This window comes from Mercurialis annua, linkage group LG2 (genome assembly GCF_937616625.2).
Source record: "Mercurialis annua linkage group LG2, ddMerAnnu1.2, whole genome shotgun sequence".
In the NCBI taxonomy this organism is placed as follows: domain Eukaryota; kingdom Viridiplantae; phylum Streptophyta; class Magnoliopsida; order Malpighiales; family Euphorbiaceae; genus Mercurialis; species Mercurialis annua.
In genome coordinates, this window is record NC_065571.1 from 48,372,825 (window position 1) to 48,395,251 (window position 22,427).

Genomic DNA, 22,427 nt, shown 5'->3' on the forward strand with positions numbered 1-22,427 from the left:
GAATCTGGATTGAAACGAGCTACTCGATAGGCTTGTATCGAGACTGTGTGCACCAGTATATACTCTGGGATCGGCAGACTATGGTCTTACTTACGCTGGTAATTTGACGAGGATTTGTTTCCGTCCACTCTGGGTTTATTTTTCAGTATGCTATGTCATACTTACGCTGGGATCTTTTCAATACCGTTTTCCATAATCATATTATATTAGTATAAACTGTTTTGATTTAAGGGTTTTAAACTTAATAAATGTAAATAGTATTGCGAACTCATCTCAGTATATCTGACCCCGTTGTTTTCCCAAATTTTCCAGGTTTATGATTTGAAAGCTGGTCCACTCCGATTCTTTTTATTCTTCGGAGGTTTTTATGTTATTTAAATTAGTTACTGTTTTCGAACTCTTAGACCGCAATAGAACTAGTTATTATATATTACATTGATATTACACTTTGGGATTATCGATTTGATCGATTATTTTATTATTGGTATGGTTACTCTGGATTACATTATTGTTATATATAAGGCATGCTGTTTAGCATTTCAGATATTTAAGCTATTTATGTTAGAACTGTAATATAAATTACTAGACTTATGTTGGAGTCTCGGTTGCCCCTGAGCAGTTTTCTGCAGGTTTAAATGTTTAATTGTTTTCCGCAAGACTTGCTACGGGTTTTGATACGACCATACCCATACCCTAGCGCCGGTCACCATTCATGAAATTGAATCGTGGCATTTACAGTACTAACTAACATTTTATATAGATAAAAAGTTAAAATTTAGTGAAATATACAAATTGAATATCTCTTTTTAAGTAAAATGTATTTGATAGTTTATAAAATTAAAAATCAACTTGATGTGAACCTGATATAAACTTATATTATCTGAACATCATCATTGATATTTTTTTAGTATTCTAATTTAATATTTAATTAATTATGGTTATATTATAAAATATACTCCCTCCGTCTCGTTTAAGAAGGGACATATTCCATTTTTAGTTGTCCCATCTAAGAAGGCCGTATCGTGTTTTTTGTGCCAATTTTTGTTGAACTTCCACTTTTATCCATTTAGTTATTTCATTATGCATTAAATGCAACTCAATTTACAATACATGTATTCTATTATTAGGAGAAACTATACTAATTAATAAAGGTAGACGTGACAAAATATAATATAGACTTATTTTATTAATTTTTGTGCAAAACTCATTTGTCCCTTCTTAAACGGGACAGAGGGAGTATAATTTAGTGAGACGTCAGAATAAGAAAGTGTTTTGAGATATTTAACAAAATATTATTGTTTTAAAATTTTTGGCTTAAGATGCCAAGTTGGCTAAAGTTATGTTTCGACTTTATGGCGTTTTATTAAATTTAATTTGGTTAAGTTAGTCGATAACTAAATGTTACTTTTGTTTATGGATTTTGAGTTCCGCTTACAATTATTATTTTATCAAATCATATATTGGGATTATAAACTATGGTTTATATTTTGATAAAATGGTTGGGTCGGTTTAGACTTGGGGCACCCGATATGTGAGGTTAGCTTGGTAGTTATCGGTAACTCGGCTAACCCACTATTTGTAAATTACTTATTTATTATTTAATTATCATTTTAAATAATATTTTATGAAACATATTTTAAGCAGGAATTCAATATGCTTGGCTTGTTATGATTTTATTGCTATTTGAGTATTGTGTTTACTCTGACTTGGTTTTACCTTGACTTGTTGTTAATGCTAGTTCTATATGGTGTCTAGTATTCTGTAGAGTTAGGGTCGTTTTAATAATTATTTATTTGTGTTTAGACTCGTCGACTGTTCGTGCTTTTGAGGCGAACCGAGTCTAGGTTGCTTGCCAGGAGTTATCACGTGGATTAGCAAGTAATGAGTTTGTAATTACTATTTGCCGCTTTATTAAGTAAATTGTTATTTTAATATATAAATATATATTGTATGTATATTTCGAACTGTTTTATCATTATACCTTCTAATTGGAACATGCTACCTAATAGGCATTATTAGGACTGGTGCGCACCAGTTATGATCTAGATAAGGTATGTAATATGTGGGGGTAACTCGGCGGTAGCCTAGCTCTCGGGACCCAGTAGAGTAACTCAGTGTAGTTCAGCTCTCGGGACTCTAGTTATAAATTAAGAGTGGTTGGTGGTAACTCGGTGTAGCTCAACTCTCGGGACCAGGCCTATTAGATTATGGTTATATTTAGTATTGTGGATTAGGGTTCCAACTATTATACGCAATGTTTATATTAAATGTTTTAAACGGTTTTAAAGGTTTTCCACTTGATAAATGTAAATAGTGGTATGAACTCATCTTATCTAGATCATAACTTGATAAATGTAAATAGTGGTATGAACTCATCTTAATATATCTGACCCCATTGTTTTCCAAATTTTTCCAGTGTTATGATATGAGCGAGTCAGCTGCCCTCTGATTCTTTGTTTTCTCGGAGGTTTTACTGTATTTAATAAAATTATTAAAGTGATTTTATTCTTAGACTACAGTAGTAATTAGAAGTCTTATATGTCTAATACTTGTTATAAACTTATTCAATGGACTACTGCTATTTTGGCATTCTTTATTAATTTGGGTTAATATGTACTTTTGCCATGTTTAAGACTTAGAATTAGTTGAGCACTTTATAATAATGTTGTATATATATTATGAATTGCTAGAACTAGGCTACAGTCTCGGTTGCTCCCGAGCATTGTTTTTCTTGCAGGTTTATGTATTTGTTATTCATCCACAAGGCTAGTTACGGGTTTTGATACAACCATACCCATATCCTAGGGCCGATCGCGATCTATGAAATTGGGTCGTGACATCAACTCATATCAATATATATATAGTTTGGTTAATTAGCTTCTTTAGTCCCTCATTTCTTTTATTTAAACCATTTCTCTTTCAAACTTATTCTTTTAACCAAACGGTTAATTACTCGTTTTAACTCACATACATACTGTCACGACCCATTTTCATGAATCGCGACCGGCGCTAGGGTATGGATAATGTAGTACCAAAACCCGTAGCTAGCCTTTCATTTAACATAATAACACATAAACCTGCAGAAAACCAATGCTCGGGGGCAACCGAGACTTCAGCCTAAAACTAGCAGTTATAATATTCCACAATTAATATAACATGCTTGTTCAATTCCGAGTCTAAATAGATTTATCATAATCCAATGTAAATATTAATATAACATGCCAAAGCAGTATAAACAGTCGAACCAATCCGACAAAACTATAATAAATAATAAAGACATCTAGTCAACTACTGCGGTCTAAGAATAAAATGGTTTGAATGTTTAATTAAAATAAACAAAACCTCCGGGGAAACAAAGAAACGAAGATCAGCTAACTCGCTCAAATCATAAGCCTGTAAAAATTGGGAAAACAACGGGGTCAGATAATACTGAGATGAGTTTATACCACTATTTACATTTATCAAGTGAAAACCTTTAAAACCGTTAAAAACATTTATAACGATATTACGATTAATAGTTGGAACCCTAATCCACAATGCTAAATAAACAATATAATCCAAAAGGCCTGGTCCCGAGAGCTGAGCTCAATACCGAGTTACCACCGACCACACTTATACCAGAGTCCCGAGAGCTGAGCTACACCGAGTTACTCTACCTGGTCCCGAGAGCTATGCTCACACCGAGTTACCACATTTCCATATATACCTTACCCAGATCAATACCGGTGCGCACACAGTCCTAATGATGCCCATTAGGTAGCATGTTCCAACTAGTAGCCATAATATAAAAACAGTTCGAAAATATACGTACAATATATATTTAATATTAAATAACAATTTACTTAATAAAGCGGTAAATAGTAAGTACAAACTCACTGCTTGCTAAACCACGTGAAATACCGGCAAGCAACTAATCTTGGTTCGCCTCTGGAGCACGAACAATAGACGGGTCTAGACAAATAAAATAATTATTAAAGACAGACCCTAACTCTAGAGAGTACTAGACACCACATAGGACTTGCACAATTAACACGTCGGAAATAAACAAGCCAGAACACACAAAAATACCCATTAGGTAATAAAGCCCACACAAGATAAGTCAATTGAATCCTCGCTTTAAAATTCAGCTTATAAATATTATTAAATAACTTTAAATAATAATAAATTTTCAATTAGTGTGTTAGCCGAGTTACCAATAACTACCAAGCTAACCACACTTGTCGGGTGTTGGCAAATAATCGCAAGTGTACGATATCGCTCAAGTAATATAACTTGGAAGACCAAGTATCGATCCCACAGAGACAATGGACTTAATCACTAATTTCAAATATTCTTTAATCGGCTAGCTAGAAAAATCAATAGGGTTTTGTAATTTAATTAAACTAATATAAACTGAAAACAAATAATAAAATATGATTTAAAACAATAAGATTAAAAAGTTCAAGGATTGATAATCCCAAATAAATAAGCAAAATTATGGAATAGGATTTCTTAGTGATTTTATCGCGAATCGAGCTATTCTAAAGCACCGAATCCCGCCCTCTCAAGCCTCAAAGATCCGAATAAAATTACAACCTAATTAACTAACCAATTATTAACTCGCTCTCACGATATTAAAACTGAATTAAATAATCAAATTATAATTATGAAGCAAACTCAACGACTACCTAAATTCCAACCCGCTCTCACGGCGTTTTCCTCTAAGTTCTTAATTATCTATGTCTATTTAATTAACAATCTCTCAATTAGTTAACTAAACACAAACTCATGAACTAAGTAGCTAATTTAATCCAAGCAATAAGATTAATAATTAAGACACGAATTAATACTAATCCATCCAATCCAAGTAATTACCAATTTATAAGTTCATATCAACCCTCGAACAAGAGTTTTAGTTACTCATATTAAAACTGAAACAAAACAAGAAGGATGATGAAGAAGAAAGCATAATTAAACAATAAATACCGGAGTTGTCAATTTCGGAAAGAATCGTCTTGATTAAGCTTGAAATCTTCAACAATCGTCTTACAAAAACTAATTATAAACTACTTATAAACTGCTGAGAAACAGAAAACTAAAACGCTATTTTAAGAGAATGAAAATAAAACTAATGTAATCTAAATTATTCTACGTATTCTACATCTTAAATTGAGTCTAGTACAAGGTCTTTATATAGTAGGAGAAGTTCCGGAGTCTTCTAATTCATATTACAAATCAATTTGTAATAGGAGTTGTAATTGTGGGTTGAGGAAGAATTTCAGTCCAAATCAAATCCTGAAGCATGCGTGTTTTACTCTTGTCCCGTTCGGGAAACCCTTGGTTCCGTTCGTGACATGCCTAATTTTCTTCTTTCCCGAACGGAACAAACCATTCACGTTCGAAAAAACTTGTTGGCCGAAAGCTTTTGATATCAGATTCCTTCTTGAGTCCCGAACGGGACAAGGCTTTTCCGTTCGGGACTCATGCTCACTCTGCATGTTTTCCGTTCGGGACTCATCTTTTTTCGAACGGAACAATCCTTTTTTTTCTCAATCTCGTTCGTGAACGTCAATTCCTTCGTCCGCAAGCTACGCTTTTTACTCGTACACGCAATCCACCATAATTTTGCCCCAAATAGTCGATTTTCACCTAATTTCCACTGAAACACTAACAAACACTATTAAACGTAAAAACGCCAAATAATGTATAAAAACAATACTACACATAATGAAAATCGACTAAAATCGACCCTAAATATAGGAGTAAAATACTCCTATCAAACCTCCTCACACTTAACCTTTGCTTGTCCTCAAGCAAGAAATAAATCTTACTCTACAAAATATGTTAGAAATCCTTAGCATATAACTTAACAATAAATCAATCAAAGAAATCCCCAACCCTATGAATAATATGAAAAACAACCTTCTAAAACCGACAACTAAATAATGATGCAATCGAATAACAATAATAATTTTATGACATAATTCAATATATCAACGGTTACTAACTCATTAGTACAAGGTCAAATTGAATCACACTTCAAGCTTCACTATCACTTGCGGGACATGGAAAATAATCAATTTTTCACTTAGGCAAATCATAGCACAATTTAGTAAGAACTAAGCTAATGGCATCAATATTTCAACAAGTAGGGTATATAACAAAGAAAGCTCACAATTGAAAACATGAATACTCACCATAAGCTTGCTCATAGTCCCGGACTCCGCTACTTGATTCGGTAATCAACAAAAATCATATGGTCTTTTATTGGGTTGTAATGTGGCTAAGGTAAAGGGTAGGTAAAAAGGTTAAACAAAAGCTAATTATCAACTTAATATACTATTTATTACTACTATTAACTTCTAGGTTGATCTAACTCCGCTTTTGCGTTTATGTGAACTTATAACTTTCTTTTATTTTTGAATTTACGCTCTACTCATTGCTTTTTGCAATCTCAGAATTTTTTTTCTTTTTGAAGCTTTTTGCTTGCAAATTTCTATCTTTTTTTTCTTTTTCAATCTTTTTCAAGGCGCAATCTTAATCTTTAAAGCACAATGTAGTTCACTTTTCTCTTTTCACTAATCTTGAGTTATTAATCACCTATATTCATCATAGTCATAACAAATAATATATCAAGTCGATAAGGTAAACAAAAGAGGTAAAACATAGAACGGTAAAGGGTAAAATATGGTAAAAACAATAAAAAGGCTTAAGGCTCAAATTGGTGTAATCTAGGGGATAAAGGGTAGTCTATTTAAGTGGTCTAAAAGAAAAGGGTATACCTAATTGCCATAATCATCTAATTGTTGAAAACTCAATCGTGTAACTTTAAACGGACACCGAGCAAGTTCTAGGAATAAAACATGAAATCAATACTCACAACAAGGAATTTAAGCTCAAAACTCTCAAAAGTGTGTAGTGTTATGCCATAAACTCAATTCCTACTTAAATTATGCTACTCATGCCAAAAGTTTAAAAACGACTATAAAAATAAACAATCAACATGTCATGAATCCGCATCAAGTTATTCAATTATGTTTCAACGATTTGAACAAGTCTAAATTTTGAATTCACCCTTATTTCATCGGATTATGTCAACGAATTATTAAGTCATTAAGCAAGCATCGCTTATCAATTGTCGAATTAAGAAATCGCGTTCATACATTCATTGATTCGGGGAAATCTAAGATTGACAAATTAATTAAGATACACACCAAATCAACTAACACTTTCATATTTAAAAGACAAAGATTTAAAGCGATACAAGACATTGAAAATAAACTACTAACACCCTAACAACACCCTAAAACAATCTATTAAAGCATAAAAACACAAGAAAAATAAAATAATAAAAAAAAACAAACACAAACTAACCCTAAGAAAATATAATAATAATAAAATAAATAAAAAATCCTAACTAAACGATATGTTTTTCCCCCATCCTCACACTATTTCATGCAATGTCCTCAGTGTAATGAAATAAAAAAAAAATTGAAAAACATGAGTGTAAGATGAAAGGAAAATAATACCTCTTGGGATTGCCTCCCAAGTGCGCTTTAGTTAGAGTCTAAAGCTTGACTCTTCGCATAAGGTTGCTAAAAATAAAACCTAACATGAGGAAGCCGTCTTGGTAGCATCTTCTTCCTCTTTTTCCTTGTTGGCTCCTTCAAATAATACTTGAATGATATAGAGTATGCTTGTACTCTATAGCAGGGAACATGAGGAGTATGAAGCATATTCATATATTTAGTATTATTTCCATCATACTTGGAATCAAACCCTTCTAAGAATGGATCTTTAAAATCAAAGGTTTTATTAAATTCCTCGTAGAGTACCGTAATACCAAATTGCTCTCCACTTTCATTATTTAAGCTCATGGATGTTGTAACTGGGTGGAAAATCGGAGTTTCAAGTTCACCATCCTCACACTGTTCTTTTTCAACATCTACATGTACCTTTGTTGGATGATGTCCAACTAAAGCATTGACATATGGAATTTCAGCTATCTCATCCTCACTATTGATCGGCACATCGTCAACTTGAACCACCTTCGTAACATATGGATTGTCAAGTGATTTTCCGCTTCGAAGCTCAATTACTTTTACTTGCTCTTTTAGATTTGATTCTGTTGTAGATGGTAGACCATCTTGAGCTATATTTTGAATCAAAATAGCCAATTGAGAAATTTGCGTCTCAAGACGGTGGTTGACCGCGGCTTGATTTTGGAAACCGGTTCTCATCTCCTCAATGAATTCGTCAATCTTGCTTCCTTCATCCACATTCCAATTTTGCTGAAAATCCGGTGATTGTTGTGGTTCATTATCAAAGTTGGAATTGAAATCCCATTCGTTTTGATGTGGGTGATAACTTGAATTAAAGTTCAAATTTTCATTGAAGTTCTCCCAAGTATCGTTCCAACCATAAGTTTCACTAGCTTGCCATTGATCACCCATATAGTTGGCATGTCCATTCCAATCTGGATAGAGTACATGACAGTCAGCTCGAGTATGACCAAAATCCCCACAAATTTCACAGTTATACTGAAAATTTTGGTACTGCAGATAATTTTGATTCCATGCCATTACTCTTTCAAAAATATGTACACCAAAAATAAATTGAGGATAAACCAACAAATATCAAATTTCCTGCACACCCAAAAACAAGAACACCCCACGTAAAATCCAATAAACACAAAAAAATAAAAATAAAAAACAGAAAATAAAAGCTAACACAATCAAGAATATAATACTCTTAATTTATTAAGTACACAATTGTCCCCGGCAACGGCGCCAAAAACTTGTTGGCAAATAATCGCAAGTGTACGATATCGCTCAAGTAATATAACTTGGAAGACCAAGTATCGATCCCACAGAGACAATGGACTTAATCACTAATTTCAAATATTCTTTAATCGGCTAGCTAGAAAAATCAATAGGGTTTTGTAATTTAATTAAACTAATATAAACTGAAAACAAATAATAAAATATGATTTAAAACAATAAGATTAAAAAGTTCAAGGATTGATAATCCCAAATAAATAAGCAAAATTATGGAATAGGATTTCTTAGTGATTTTATCGCGAATCGAGCTATTCTAAAGCACCGAATCCCGCCCTCTCAAGCCTCAAAGATCCGAATAAAATTACAACCTAATTAACTAACCAATTATTAACTCGCTCTCACGATATTAAAACTGAATTAAATAATCAAATTATAATTATGAAGCAAACTCAACGACTACCTAAATTCCAACCCGCTCTCACGGCGTTTTCCTCTAAGTTCTTAATTATCTATGTCTATTTAATTAACAATCTCTCAATTAGTTAACTAAACACAAACTCATGAACTAAGTAGCTAATTTAATCCAAGCAATAAGATTAATAATTAAGACACGAATTAATACTAATCCATCCAATCCAAGTAATTACCAATTTATAAGTTCATATCAACCCTCGAACAAGAGTTTTAGTTACTCATATTAAAACTGAAACAAAACAAGAAGGATGATGAAGAAGAAAGCATAATTAAACAATAAATACCGGAGTTGTCAATTTCGGAAAGAATCGTCTTGATTAAGCTTGAAATCTTCAACAATCGTCTTACAAAAACTAATTATAAACTACTTATAAACTGCTGAGAAACAGAAAACTAAAACGCTATTTTAAGAGAATGAAAATAAAACTAATGTAATCTAAATTATTCTACGTATTCTACATCTTAAATTGAGTCTAGTACAAGGTCTTTATATAGTAGGAGAAGTTCCGGAGTCTTCTAATTCATATTACAAATCAATTTGTAATAGGAGTTGTAATTGTGGGTTGAGGAAGAATTTCAGTCCAAATCAAATCCTGAAGCATGCGTGTTTTACTCTTGTCCCGTTCGGGAAACCCTTGGTTCCGTTCGTGACATGCCTAATTTTCTTCTTTCCTGAACGGAACAAACCATTCACGTTCGAAAAAACTTGTTGGCCGAAAGCTTTTGATATCAGATTCCTTCTTGAGTCCCGAACGGGACAAGGCTTTTCCGTTCGGGACTCATGCTCACTCTGCATGTTTTCCGTTCGGGACTCATCTTTTTTCGAACGGAACAATCCTTTTTTTTCTCAATCTCGTTCGTGAACGTCAATTCCTTCGTCCGCAAGCTACGCTTTTTACTCGTACACGCAATCCACCATAATTTTGCCCCAAATAGTCGATTTTCACCTAATTTCCACTGAAACACTAACAAACACTATTAAACGTAAAAACGCCAAATAATGTATAAAAACAATACTACACATAATGAAAATCGACTAAAATCGACCCTAAATATAGGAGTAAAATACTCCTATCATCGGGTGACCCAAGTCTAACCCAACTCAAAACGTTTATCAAATATAAACTCGAGTTTATATTTATAAAATAATTCTATAAAATAATAACCCATTTTAGAAGCGGAACTTAATAACTTTAATTTTAAGTAACCCAAGTTACAACCCAAAAACTTAATTAAATAAGTCATAAAAAGTTTAGGGACTAAATTGAACTTTAGCCAATAGGGATTAAACCGTACTTTTGCCAAAAGATATCCAAAATCAATTCAATCGCTTTTGTTTATAATTAAAACCAAATACAAAGTTATTAATCAAAAATCCACTTAATCAAGTTATAAACTAAGTTTAGGGGCTAAATTGTAATTTAGCCAAATTATACCAATTCGAAACATAATATAATTACCCGAGTAATTATATTAATTAAATAATAATAATCTAACGTTATCACTATTTAATTTCAAAACAAATAAAACCCAAGTTATTAGTTTAAAGTTTAACCTTAAGGATTAAGTTGATTAAAGTTAAAGTCTTTGGTGATTAAAATGGTTATTTGGCCAATCATCTTCCTCAATTGAACAAACAGCAGACCCGCCATGCCCAAACCAAAACAGAAGCCAAAAACATCAATTATGAACCTTTAAGTTTTCCAAATTCAACATGAATCTTACATTATAACCAAATCATATACATCACACCATTTAACTACTACACAACCACGACATTTTCCAATTCAAAAGAAGAACAAAACCATATGTAACATACGGCAGGAAACCGATCCAAACTTACGAAGAACAAACTCAGAACGATGGACTGAAACAAATCGAAAGCTTAAACTAACAAAGACCCAAAGGATTTATAACCAAAACTAAGCAAAGACATGGCCAACAGTGAAGAACAAAATCAGCAGAAGCCATACAACCCAAGAACAGAACACATAGCAAAAAGAAACGATGAAACGAGATTGATTAGAACGAGATCGATAGCGTACCGTTCAGCGAAACTGAGATAGGGAAACGTAGATACGTGAGTCGGGAACGTCTGGAATCAATCGGTTTCACTTTCGATCTAAAAACGAGTAAGAACGATCAACAATACGGAATATCGTTCAAAGGTAAAATCTGGAAATTATAGAAATTATGAACACTTACTGAACAGCGATCTTTGGAGGATGATTACGGCTTCGTTTCTCAGCGAAAGAACAAACGAAAAACGGCTAGGGCTTGTTTGCAGCGTGATCTAGGTTTTTCATTTAGAAACTGTCACGACCCATTTTCATGAATCGTGACCGGCGCTAGGGTATGGGTATGGTTGTACCAAAACCCGTAGCTAGCCTTGCGGATAACCAATTTATAACATTTAAAACAATTAAACCTGCAGAAAATCACATGCTCGGGGGCAACCGAGACTTCAGCCTAATCTAGCAGTACAGTATAACAACATATATTTGAAATACGCTTATTGCAAATAATGTCTAACAGCATGGCAATATATATAATTCCATAAACACTGTAATCATGCTAAAGCGATAAATCATAGTTGAACTATATCAACAAACAATAGTCTAAAACATTAAGTATAAGACTAAAACATAAATAATCCAATACTACTACTGCGGTCTAAGAGTTTAAAACAGTTCGACTCTTTTAATCTGAAAATAAATAAAGAACCTCCGGGAATGAAGAAACGGAGATCGACTAATGCTCAAATCATAAACCTGGAAAATTTGGGAAAACAACGGGGTCAGATTTACTGAGTAGAGTTTATATAACCATTTACATTTATTAAGTTGAAAACCTTAAAAACGTTTAATAAAACATTAGTTCATTGTGGATTATCAATGAAACCCTAAACCACAATTCTAAATCCATTGTCGTGTCGGTGAGACGTATCTCAAAAACCGATCCCCGACTATCACTTAATAAATAGTGAGCCCAGGAGACGTATCTTCCACCGGTGCCCTCACTAAGGTGAGATGTATCTCGAACCTACCTCAATGCCATAATCATTACCGGTGCGCACGCAGTCCCGATGATGCCCATCGAGTAGCACGTTCCAAATTAAATCCACAATGCCGGAAAACAGTTCAAAAGCTGTTTATACATATACATATACAAAATATAATATTTGCTTAATAAAGAGGTAAATAGAGATATAAACTCACTGCTTGCTATTCCACGTGAAACCTGGCAAGTAATCTAACTCTGGTTCGCCTCTGAAGTACGAACAGTCGACGAGTCTAAACAAATTATAAAATGATAATTAAAACAGACCCTAACTCTAGAGAGTACTAGACACCACATAGGACTAGCACACACAACACGTCAAGGTAACATAATCCAGAGCCAACACAAAACCCAAATAAATTATAATGCCAAAATAATACAAGTTTATTGAGTTCTTGCTTTAAAATCCGTTTCGGAAAATATTATTTAAATAAATATTAAATAATAAATTAGATCAATTTCCAAATAGTGGGTTAGCCGAGTTACCGATAACTACCAAGCTACCTCACGTCGGGTGACCCAAGTCAAACCCGACCCAGATATTCTTTCAAAATTATAAACCATAGTTTATAATTTCAAAATAACAATTGATAAAATAATGAATCAATATTTAAAAAGGAACTCATTAACTTAAAACTCAAGTAACCAAAGTTACTAACAATTTACTTAATTAAAATAAATTAAGAAAACGTTTAAAATCTAAAACGTCAAATTGACACGTCTAGTCAATAAATTTCAAAATTTAATAATTATCCGAGTAATTATAAATTATTGGTTTTTAATATAGTTATCATTTCCCGACTATAATTACAAAACAATTTAATTCAAAAATTAAAATTTATAAACCTTTTATTAATGGAAAATTCAAATCAATAAGTAGCCAAAGTCCAACATAATTAACAAAATAAAACCCAATAATTTGAATGACACACTTTCCGCCAAAATCCATTACTAAAACAATGAACAAAATTAACATATGAACAAATCATAACCATAAGGCATAATTTATAAATAACCAGTGCATGAAACAAGGACAGAAACCAAGCTTAAGTACAACTAATTAATAATAGTTTTAATATTGAAAGCATGCATGGTACGTTTTTTCAGGCTTGACAATTATACTATTATGGACACATTTTTAAATCCAAAGCATCATAAAGTCAAAACAAATAACTAAATAACATGAACAAGTAATGGCAGTAATGAATTTAATAAAAAAAAACGGCAGCATCAACATCTTACAAAACCGAGTCAAAAGTTCGTGAAATCTCGACATATAAAGGCCGAACCAGCCCTTAACAATGGGAGGGATCGTTTCATGGAAAAATCTACTTTTTACTTATCTTTAATGCATAAATAACTCAACTCAAAACTCAAGAAACCATGGCAGTAACAAAAAGGAAAACGGCAGCAAGAACAAGGGAAAACGATGAACCGTAGCGGCTTTTAAACGAGTTAGTTTCACGTACCGTTTTTGATTCCAACACGTAGGGATTAACGAGGACGATGAATAGAGATGAATGATCGAAGAAAATCTCAGATTAAAGCTAAAACACACGAGATACGTATCAAGAACGATATTGACGATATCGATTGAATTAATGAATAAAGTAACATGAATCCTTACCGTATAGAGAACGAACGAAAGGAATGTTGAAGATGATGTCTCAGAGCGTTATATATGAAAAGGTCGGCTAGGGTTTTGTTTAAAACGAAAGAAAAGAAAGGGTTTGAAATTAAACTTAGATATGTATGTATATAAAGGAGATTCACGCAACTGCAATATCTCATTTGCTGCATAATTCATATTAATGGATTGCATGGGCTTTTCTTAATTATTGAAAGATTGTATGGCCTTTCATGTTGACAATGCATGGGCTTTTTATGTAAAAAAAAAAATTGCATGGGCTTAACAATTTACTTTTCCTTTTTTTTTTAAATAACAAAATTCATGCTTAACATATTTAATTTAATAATAATAAAAAATAAAATACCTAAAGCTTGACGGAATGCACAAAAAAAATATCATTTAAAATAATTTAAAATAATAAATGAAAAATACGGGATATTACATTCTCCCCAACCTATTAAAATTTCGTCCTCGAATTTAGAACGCAAAAACGACTAACGTAATGCACAACATAAAATTATATACAAGATGCACATAACCAACTTAAAACTCACGAACCAGATACCCAAGGAAATCAAGGACAGCAATAATAATAATTACGCGTTACGAACTCCGTCTCTTAAGAACATTCCTCAACTAAGTAACCAATAAAACCAAAACCATACAGCAGTTAAGCCCTATCGGGTTCCATTTGAAACATAATCCGGAAACCTTTTCAAACCATTTGGTAAAACAACTTAAAACAAAACAAAATGGTACTTAGCCGAGTCAACCAGGAATTCCAAGCTTAATCACGTGTCGGGCGACCCAAGTCAAACCCGAACCAAAAAAAAAAACCCAATCAGTGTTTAAAATCTGAAAATTCATTTGATAAAACAACATGAAGTTTGAAAAGTAACGGAACTCAACATTACTTAACTAGTCAACAATTAACAACGCGTACCCAGAATGTTCGATAAAATCCAAAATAACAAACATGCTAAAAATGGCACCACAAGCCACACACTTAAGCGCTTGCGTAAGCAAAACCCAACAGGTTGTTCCTTGAACAATAACTCAAAACTACAACTCATACACTAAACAATCTCAAATGGTCATAAAAAGTAATAACACTAACTTTTACTTGACATTAACGATAACACCAAATCTAGGTGACATTAACGAGGAAAAACAAACTATCCCACTAAAGTTTTGATTAAAAAAACTTAAAATAATCTAGAACGAAACCTCGAATCTCTCGCAATGATAACTCCAAAAAAAATTTCCACTCGGGAAGGTCAACACAAGACAAAACACGCCGAAAACATATGGGGTATTATATTCTCCCCAACCTATGAAAAACTCGACCTCGAATTTTTTAAATCTGAAACCGACTCGCAATTAAACGGTCACAACACACTTATGCGCAAAACTCTAATTCTAACAACTTAGTGCCCTAACGATCACTCGATCGGCATAATGTAAATAATCAACAATTATCCAATTGAGAGCCACAAATACTCTTTTACAAGTTGGCTTCCAAAACTAACTTAAATCTATAAGATTACTAACTCCACATTATCAAAGTGCAAGAACAAGGCCTAAACTCAACTATAGTTCTTACAATTCCAAACTTTATCGTTTCATATAGGGTATTAAAAATACAAGCTGATAAAATCTTACGTTCTACAACACCTACTCGCTTATCCACTTATATCCAGCTCGACACCCAAAGCAATCGATAACAATGCTCCACAATAACTAAATAATATTTTGGCAAAAGGAAAAAAAATAACCACTATTTGAGTCATTTGGTCCAACGATTTACACCAATTTTGATAATACCATTAACTTCGTGAATCAGAAACACAAAACTCTTACCGTCATTCAAAAGTATACGTAACTTAACTCATGATAACAGAATCTCTAGATTAGCAACAAAATCTCAATCCTAGTTATTCCTCCAATCATTTAAAAATAAAATAGGTCGTAATAATCTAAGTATCTAATCATCAACTTACATCCTAACTATGTCTCACTGACTTAACTTTATTCCATACAAAAAGATTTTAATATTCGAATAAAACGATATCAAAACTCTCAACAATTAAACCCTCAATCTACAGTGTCGACTAACTAACTTTGTTATCAAAACTCACCAAACACAATCATCAGATTTTTTTTTTCAAATCAACTAGTTCATATACCCAAATCAAATCAAAATTCTCAAAATTATTCCATCGATTGACTATAACCTCGTATACAACAAGAAATCACTACGACCAATTTACCTGACCGGATTGTTAGTTATGCTCAAAACCAACCTATGGAAGTATAAAATTTTCAAATACGCAGAACATTTTATATTCAAAAATTTCCACCTCTCTTTTAAAATACTTAACATTTTACACCTTGTTTTATATATCAAAATCGAAGTACCTTTACCATTGGAAAACCATCAGTTTTGTAAACCCCTGAAAATTTTCAAAATATTTGCATATATTAATTCGCATATTCTCCTTTCTTTTTAATAAGTTCGCAAATTTATGAACAGTTCAACTGACAAAACTTATGTTATCTTTAAATCAAACTTGCTAAAATAATTTACCCTTTTTCGTAAAATTCAAACCATGGAAAAATCCACCATATTCAAAATACACATTGAAGTTTCAAAACATCCAAAATTAAAGTCATGCTTAAATAAAAACAGGTTTTGAAGAAATCGTTCAACCGAAAAATTTATTATTCTCCTTTTTAAACCAAATTTGATATATATTTTTTTTCATCAAGACGTAAAATTAGCAATACAAATATCTTTGTTACGAAAACACCTTTATATCAATATACCGAAACATTTGAATAAAAGAAAAGAAAAAAAAATCGAATCAATAAAAACAACTTACTTTTAAAATTCCAGTGTAAAAAAAATGGAGCATAACCAAATCCCTTAATCCAATAATCCTCAAATCAAAATCGTAAATTTTTACGAAAGTTTTCTAATTTACTTATAACGATATACCGCACTTAGCATAACTAAATTCTCGAACGCAACCTTAAAATATTCCTCCAATTCCATATTTACAATCTCTCAAATCATACGATACCACCAAAACAATTTAACACGATATCTCCACTAACACTCATAAATATAAATTAATATCCAATAAAAATCTAGATAAACCGAAACTTAATTAAGAGAAAACAACACATCACATATATTTATACAAAACTTACCACCAGTTCCCGCCTCGCATCGTCCAATTTTGACAAAAAAACATAGAGTATTAATATACTAATCTATCTTCTCGATTTAGAATTTCCAATATCCTTTCTAGGATAATCAGAGACTATCATCCATTACAAGGTTTTTCCCTCATCTTTCTCGATATCGAAACCCAAAGATATCGATCCACAAAAAAAAAAAAAAATCACCAAACCCATCGAAACTAAAAATTAAGACAAAGGTAACTGAGGTCTAACCAAAGATCTTACTCACAAATTAAGACCATACAGTAAGTTAAGTCATCCATGACCACGTGAATTAATTCATCTCACGTGTTACTCCAAACGAAGAGACAAAATAAAAACAATCAAAATAGTTTAACCAAACATGACATTCAGCAAAATCAGCCCAACATACTTAAAAGACCAAAATCAAGACATGCTACAACAAGCTTGAATTTTCGTATCAAAATCAAATTGATATTATATCATCTTATAAGAGTACGCTTTAAAAATTCATTTTGAAATTTAAGGTCATTTACAAAACTTCCAAACTTTTAGTTGAGCCCCACGGTTAAAACAAAATCACTATCTGTAAAAGTCTCTTCTTATAATCAATTACTTTAAAACGGATACCCAAGTACCTCAAACCATAAAATCGTCGAGCTAGCCGAGTCATTACAACTTCTAAGGTCAACTCCTAAATTCGGGTGACCCAAGTCGAACCCAAAACGAACTTTTATAAAACGTATTCAAAATATTTGCAAATCCGGAAAATATTTTAATAAAATTTACATCCCTTAAAATTTTAGGAGCTCAACGTAACCCAATTGCTCAAACAACAATTTAAAAACTCAAGTGAGAAATCTTTGATCTCACACATACATTTCGTAAATTCCAAAAATTTCAAGATGTTGACAAAATAAAATTAACGTTAAATTCTTAACACGACAAATCATCTTGTAAATAATATCATTTAGAAAATCATCGTTTGTCAACATCAAACCAACATAATATTTCAAAACACAAGAATTTCTTTTATTGGTAAATTAACCAAAATCAAACTTATAAAGAATTAAAACTCAACTTCTTTTCTGATTCTGTGTCAAAACACAAATCGAATAAAATAATTTTCTCAATGAAAATCCTTAAAACAACAGGTGGTCAAACCATGTATGACCACAAAACACGTTTAAAAGTTTAACCCAAAAATTTTTTATTTAGAAAAAAAAAGTCAAAGCCTAACAAAATATAATTTTTAATAATCAATATTCTCGGCTAAAGCCGAAACTATTCACCTAATATTCTAATGTTATGAAAAATTATTAAAGGCATAAAAGCCAAAGTTCTACAAACAACATCACACCCGAGTATGAGTTTTAGAAAAATTTACCAACCTAAGATTTTCCGAGAAATCGAAAGCAATTATAATCACCCAAGTGAAATAACCTCAACATGATAAAACACGGCAAATAACATCCAAGTGAAATTAATTATCAATCATAGCAGCAACACTAAATAATGACTGACACACATCACCTATAGGATGTAGGCTGAAAGTTTGAAAACAAAAGATGACGTTTCAAAAGACAAGACACGAATCCTAATTCCGCAGTAGCTCCTATGACACGACATTAACTTATCATGCCAAAAACACTTAACACATATCATGCATAAGGCCTTGGTTTGAAACCAAAGCTCTGATACCAAGTTTGTCACGACCCATTTTCATGAATCGTGACCGGCGCTAGGGTATGGGTATGGTTGTACCAAAACCCGTAGCTAGCCTTGCGGATAACCAATTTATAACATTTAAAACAATTAAACCTGCAGAAAATCACATGCTCGGGGGCAACCGAGACTTCAGCCTAATCTAGCAGTACAGTATAACAACATATATTTGAAATACGCTTATTGCAAATAATGTCTAACAGCATGGCAATATATATAATTCCATAAACACTGTAATCATGCTAAAGCGATAAATCATAGTTGAACTATATCAACAAACAATAGTCTAAAACATTAAGTATAAGACTAAAACATAAATAATCCAATACTACTACTGCGGTCTAAGAGTTTAAAACAGTTCGACTCTTTTAATCTGAAAATAAATAAAGAACCTCCGGGAATGAAGAAACGGAGATCGACTAATGCTCAAATCATAAACCTGGAAAATTTGGGAAAACAACGGGGTCAGATTTACTGAGTAGAGTTTATATAACCATTTACATTTATTAAGTTGAAAACCTTAAAAACGTTTAATAAAACATTAGTTCATTGTGGATTATCAATGAAACCCTAAACCACAATTCTAAATCCATTGTCGTGTCGGTGAGACGTATCTCAAAAACCGATCCCCGACTATCACTTAATAAATAGTGAGCCCAGGAGACGTATCTTCCACCGGTGCCCTCACTAAGGTGAGATGTATCTCGAACCTACCTCAATGCCATAATCATTACCGGTGCGCACGCAGTCCCGATGATGCCCATCGAGTAGCACGTTCCAAATTAAATCCACAATGCCGGAAAACAGTTCAAAAGCTGTTTATACATATACATATACAAAATATAATATTTGCTTAATAAAGAGGTAAATAGAGATATAAACTCACTGCTTGCTATTCCACGTGAAACCTGGCAAGTAATCTAACTCTGGTTCGCCTCTGAAGTACGAACAGTCGACGAGTCTAAACAAATTATAAAATGATAATTAAAACAGACCCTAACTCTAGAGAGTACTAGACACCACATAGGACTAGCACACACAACACGTCAAGGTAACATAATCCAGAGCCAACACAAAACCCAAATAAATTATAATGCCAAAATAATACAAGTTTATTGAGTTCTTGCTTTAAAATCCGTTTCGGAAAATATTATTTAAATAAATATTAAATAATAAATTAGATCAATTTCCAAATAGTGGGTTAGCCGAGTTACCGATAACTACCAAGCTACCTCACGTCGGGTGACCCAAGTCAAACCCGACCCAGATATTCTTTCAAAATTATAAACCATAGTTTATAATTTCAAAATAACAATTGATAAAATAATGAATCAATATTTAAAAAGGAACTCATTAACTTAAAACTCAAGTAACCAAAGTTACTAACAATTTACTTAATTAAAATAAATTAAGAAAACGTTTAAAATCTAAAACGTCAAATTGACACGTCTAGTCAATAAATTTCAAAATTTAATAATTATCCGAGTAATTATAAATTATTGGTTTTTAATATAGTTATCATTTCCCGACTATAATTACAAAACAATTTAATTCAAAAATTAAAATTTATAAACCTTTTATTAATGGAAAATTCAAATCAATAAGTAGCCAAAGTCCAACATAATTAACAAAATAAAACCCAATAATTTGAATGACACACTTTCCGCCAAAATCCATTACTAAAACAATGAACAAAATTAACATATGAACAAATCATAACCATAAGGCATAATTTATAAATAACCAGTGCATGAAACAAGGACAGAAACCAAGCTTAAGTACAACTAATTAATAATAGTTTTAATATTGAAAGCATGCATGGTACGTTTTTTCAGGCTTGACAGTTATACTATTATGGACACATTTTTAAATCCAAAGCATCATAAAGTCAAAACAAATAACTAAATAACATGAACAAGTAATGGCAGTAATGAATTTAATAAAAAAAAACGGCAGCATCAACATCTTACAAAACCGAGTCAAAAGTTCGTGAAATCTCGACATATAAAGGCCGAACCAGCCCTTAACAATGGGAGGGATCGTTTCATGGAAAAATCTACTTTTTACTTATCTTTAATGCATAAATAACTCAACTCAAAACTCAAGAAACCATGGCAGTAACAAAAAGGAAAACGGCAGCAAGAACAAGGGAAAACGATGAACCGTAGCGGCTTTTAAACGAGTTAGTTTCACGTACCGTTTTTGATTCCAACACGTAGGGATTAACGAGGACGATGAATAGAGATGAATGATCGAAGAAAATCTCAGATTAAAGCTAAAACACACGAGATACGTATCAAGAACGATATTGACGATATCGATTGAATTAATGAATAAAGTAACATGAATCCTTACCGTATAGAGAACGAACGAAAGGAATGTTGAAGATGATGTCTCAGAGCGTTATATATGAAAAGGTCGGCTAGGGTTTTGTTTAAAACGAAAGAAAAGAAAGGGTTTGAAATTAAACTTAGATATGTATGTATATAAAGGAGATTCACGCAACTGCAATATCTCATTTGCTGCATAATTCATATTAATGGATTGCATGGGCTTTTCTTAATTATTGAAAGATTGTATGGCCTTTCATGTTGACAATGCATGGGCTTTTTATGTAAAAAAAAAAATTGCATGGGCTTAACAATTTACTTTTCCTTTTTTTTTTAAATAACAAAATTCATGCTTAACATATTTAATTTAATAATAATAAAAAATAAAATACCTAAAGCTTGACGGAATGCACAAAAAAAATATCATTTAAAATAATTTAAAATAATAAATGAAAAATACGGGATATTACAGAAACCGACTTTAAATAATGCAAGGAAACGAGCCGTAAAAGAGATCGAAAAGGGCCGAATGAAAGGTTTCAAGGAATGTTTAAATTCTCGAACGGGAATGATTAAAATTTCTTTTATTTTTATTTTTATAATAAAACAATTAATTGGTTGAATCCAATAAACTCAACCCCAAACCAACCAACTCGAATCAAACCGCTATCATCGAAGTTACTTCAAAACGACCAGAAAAATTGTCGGAAATTATCGAAAAATAAATTAAAATTTTACGGGATATTACACATACGTATTATTTATACTCAAATAAATAATACTAAACCATAATTATTATTTTCCATCGATAATATTTTATCTGCAATTTCCGAAAATTAATTTATTATTTATTATTTTGGGACTTAAACTTTATTTTAACCACTTCCCTTAGTCCCAATTTCATTTATTTTATTCGATATAAATTTCAAAATTTTCCTTTTGGAATTTTATAACCGACCTTCTGGGGTCTTATTTATTTTAATCTTTTCAAAATTCCTCCATTACCGCCACTCCGCTGATCCAAAACTCGACACGTGGTCCAATTTACGATTCCAATTTTTTAGGGGTATTACAGACACCTTACAATCTCCACCAGGGATGTGTATGAAAGATGAATTCATGTTTTTTACAGTTATTATCCCTAGGCCTAAAAATCCTAAACACCAAATCGATATTTTCCTATAACCATTGATAGCTGAGCTGAACAAATTGTGGGAATTTGGAGTCTAGACATTCGACGTT

General features: G+C 32.2%; 2 long non-coding RNA genes across 2 annotated transcripts; both read right to left on the minus strand.

The window, feature by feature from the left end:
• Window positions 1–11,731: 11,731 nt before the first annotated feature.
• LOC130014610 (uncharacterized) lies at window positions 11,732–14,009 on the minus strand. The gene is made up of 3 exons (XR_007638647.2): window positions 13,921–14,009; window positions 13,763–13,840; window positions 11,732–12,526 (listed from the first exon to the last, which is right to left on the minus strand). It is a non-coding gene; the product is annotated as an uncharacterized LOC130014610 (long non-coding RNA).
• A 5,012-nt stretch (window positions 14,010–19,021) lies between these two features.
• On the minus strand, window positions 19,022–21,299 carry LOC126670081 (uncharacterized). Its single transcript, XR_007638649.2, has 3 exons — window positions 21,211–21,299; window positions 21,053–21,130; window positions 19,022–19,816 (listed from the first exon to the last, which is right to left on the minus strand). It is a non-coding gene; the product is annotated as an uncharacterized LOC126670081 (long non-coding RNA).
• Window positions 21,300–22,427: the final 1,128 nt, after the last annotated feature.